Below are 3,551 nucleotides of genomic sequence, written 5' to 3' on the forward strand. Positions count from 1 at the left end.
AGCCACGAGCAGTCACTGTGGCCCGTGGGCACTTCTTGAGGACCCTCCCCCATAATGGACAGGTGTGGCTGACAGCACCTAAATTCATAGCCTGCCAGGCAGGGGCTGCCCGAGACGCTGCCTCCAACCCCTGATTATGAAGCACATAAGCCTCTCTCCGAGGCTGCTCTGAACCATGGCTTCTTAGATCCGCGTCACCTGGGCCAGAGCTGCAGAGCCTGACCCCAGGCGTGCCCTGCCAAGCACATCACATCCCCTCCAGGTGCTCTGCACAGAGATTTGGACGGCTGCAGAGGAGAGGGGGGGGAAGAAGTGTGTTGGAAAATCCTTTTATCTAGCCAGGCCCCTATTGATAACCCATGCATGAAACCAATTTACAAAGTGTGAGTCAAAGCCTCACGGACCGCCTGTTCTCACGGGAGCCCAGCAATCACCCTGCCCACGGCCGTGCACTCGGATGCCATTCCCGCTCTGTCCTCTGCCACCTCTGCTCGAGAGCTGTCAGTCAGCGTCCTGAGCTGCCCGGCCCCCAGCTCCTGCTAATGTCGGGAGAATTTATTACCGCAAGAGAAGAGAAACTTCGCACGATGATTTTCTGATCTGTGTTTGGCTGATGGCTCGAGCAAGCCCAAGTGAGACTCCTTGAGCTACAAGGTTTTTCTGAAGGTCATATGATCAGTCCATCTTCTGTCGCTGGTGGAGGCTATGGCATGGAGGCTCGGATGAAATCAAGGGCAAGGTACTTAACCTCTGAGCCCTGGCATCCTCCTCTGGAAAAGGAAGTACCCTTGAGAGCTGACATAAGGACTGAATGAAGTGATGCTCTTAAAAGTGCCCAGTAGGTACTCAAACAATGTTTATTATTGTTTTTCACCTTAGAGCAGTTCAGACAATACGCTAGGGAAGAAGGTGCCACTGCTTTTCTCTATAGAATATTCTCATGTGTCTTACAGTCAAGAAGCTCTTTTATCTAACCACAGCATCTCCTGAGGAAAAAGAACTTGTTAGTTATTCAGGTCCCCAAAGAGGTTTACTTCTGCTCCTGTCTAACACTGTCAGAGTTCTGGGGACTGTTACTATCTCCATTTTACAGATGAAAAAACTGAGGAATAGAAATTGCCCAAAGTCACCTAGCAGTGAGTGGAAATGGGATAAGAAGATACGGAAGAATGGTAAGAGAAAGACGCTGTTAAGATGCCTCTCCTAAATGCAGTTAACCAATTCATGAGCTTTTCCCTTTTGAGGGATCAGAGTGGGGGCATCTCTGCTCTGCTTCACCTGCCATCCCCTCCAATGCTCTTCCTCTCCCCAACCTATGTCAGATTTGAATAGAAATTGGGCCACCCCATCTTGGACATTCCTCAAGTGTCAGGCCTCAAAGGACTGGGTCTATATATATCCTACCTCTGATCCAAACCAGGGCTCTGTCCACAGGTAATTTTCATCCAACAGGTCGAGAAGACCATGGCCAAGGCACCTCTTCCCCAGTCTCCTGCTCTAGAGGCCCTGCTCCCTGTCCATCCCCCAGGGAACCAGGCTCTGCTGACTTCCTTAGGCATTGTGACTGATCTTAGTGTGGTAGACTCTGGAGTTTACACAGAAGAACACAGTGATGAAACAGGTAGGCTCTTAACTCAGGTCAACATTTGCCATGTCAGGACCTCAACTTCCTCATCTATAAAATGGGCACAAGAAATAATAGTACCTATTAGCGGATTGGGGGACTTTAATGTACAAAAGGCAGGACCGACATACAGGCTAAATAAACTTTGGCAATTACAGTGGCCAAGCTCAAGATTTAAAACTGCCTTGGTGTCACTGTTTGGGTCACCAGATTCATCCACAGGAAGGTTCACATTTCTGTTCAAAACAGTCATAAAGTTTAACACGTTGAACATCTGAGGCCTTTATTTCTCAGTTTGGCCTGCAAATCTATGCCAAGAAAGAGAAGGAGCGTGGGAGGGAGGAGGGGCCTGGAGTGAGCGCACACGCCTGGGTACAGACAGGGAAGGTGTCCTTGGAGCGAAGATGTTTAGCGTCTCAGGTGCGTCTGCGGAGACCACAGCTTGTTAGAAGCCTTTGCTTACCTGGCAGCCAGCCAGGCCTCGCTAGCTAAGTAGGCCATCTCTGATGGGGCTTCCAGGGGGCCTGCACAGCCCAGTCAGAGTGAAGGCTTTCTAGAGACACAGACACATTACTCTGGTCCTGGGCAGCAGTGGCAGACTGTCTGTGCTGGATGCCTCCTGGGTCCCCGTCCCCAGCTGCTGGATGGGAGCGGTTGTAGGGAGGCGTCTGTGAGCTGGCAGGCACCGTGTCCTTGCTCCACTCTCTCTAGACCAGGAGGACCCTGACCTGAAAAAATTTCCCCGTCAGTGGAACACAGAAGATCAGCAGTGAATAACACGTTCTCCTCAAAGGGATCCTGCATCTGTGCCATGAGCAGACGGGATCCCACCAGGCCCCCAGCCTGGAGTTCTGGCCCGGAGCTGGGTGCTGGCCTGTTTTCTTCCCAGCACAAGAGGTCCTCAGAGTGGACCCTTCACTCTGTTAGAAGACCAGTGCGGTACTGGCAGACCCACCCGAGAAAGGGTGCTAACCTGGGCAGAAACTGTAAATGAGCCAGTCAGGCCTGGGGAGCTTCCAGGGAACACAGAGCGCCTTCCAAACCATGTGAAAGGCCAATCGGCTTTGAAAGGAGTCTTTCAGCCACACGGACAAGAAGGTACCTGCGCCTGTGAAGAGCGGGGAGACAAAACAAAAGCCTCCATTGGAAGGCGAGCCAGCGTGAGTCCTGCTTGCCTCCAGGCCTTGGCTCTGAGGAATGAGAAAAAGAAGAGAAGAGGTCAGAGGCCACTCTCCCTCAACAGGGCTGTGGATCCTGGGGAGCTGAATGTAGAGGCAGCAGTTCAGAAAGGGCTCCAGAGGTGCTTGCCACCTGAGAAGGGCCCACAGCTGATTCCACGTCCTTTGCAGGGGTCAGCCTCCACTTAGAGCCTACGCCATTGGTTGGGATCACCCATGCCCCACCCCAGAAATTCTCATTTTAATGGGAATAGGACGCTGCCCAGGCACCGTGAGTTCTAGAAGCTCCCTGGGTGACTGTGATGTCACTGAGAACCAGTGGCGTCTGCAGGCACATAAATAAAGACAGCAAGAGTTCTGGATTTGTGACACTGTCCCCATCATCTCAGGAGTTGTCCTCTGGCTTCTCTGTGGGTCCAGTGGTTAAGAATCTGCCTTGCAATGCAGGGGACACTGGTTCGTCCCTGGTCCAGGAAGATCTCATATGCTGTGCGGCAATTAAGCCCGTGCCCCATAACTCCTGAGCCTGTGCTCTATAGCCCTCGGGTTGCAACTACTGAGTCCACGAGCAGTAACTGCAGAAGCCTGCGTGCCCTAGAGCCCGTGCTCCGCAACAAGAGAAGCCACCACACTGAGAAGCCTGCGCGCTGCAGCTAGAGGGTAGCTCCCACTCTCCACAATAGAGAAAGCCCACCCACAGCAGCAAAGACCCAGAGCATCCATAAAGAAAATTAGCAAATAAATAAAGA

General features: G+C 52.2%; 1 long non-coding RNA gene across 1 annotated transcript; it reads right to left on the bottom strand.

The window, feature by feature from the left end:
* Positions 1-1,730: 1,730 nt before the first annotated feature.
* LOC132342281 (uncharacterized) lies at positions 1,731-3,078 on the bottom strand. Its single transcript, XR_009490595.1, has 3 exons — positions 2,936-3,078; positions 2,598-2,814; positions 1,731-2,352 (listed from the first exon to the last, which is right to left on the bottom strand). It is a non-coding gene; the product is annotated as an uncharacterized lncRNA (long non-coding RNA).
* Positions 3,079-3,551: the final 473 nt, after the last annotated feature.

The sequence above is a fragment of the Bos taurus genome, chromosome 15 (genome assembly GCF_002263795.3).
Source record: "Bos taurus isolate L1 Dominette 01449 registration number 42190680 breed Hereford chromosome 15, ARS-UCD2.0, whole genome shotgun sequence".
Taxonomy (NCBI): Eukaryota; Metazoa; Chordata; class Mammalia; order Artiodactyla; family Bovidae; genus Bos; species Bos taurus.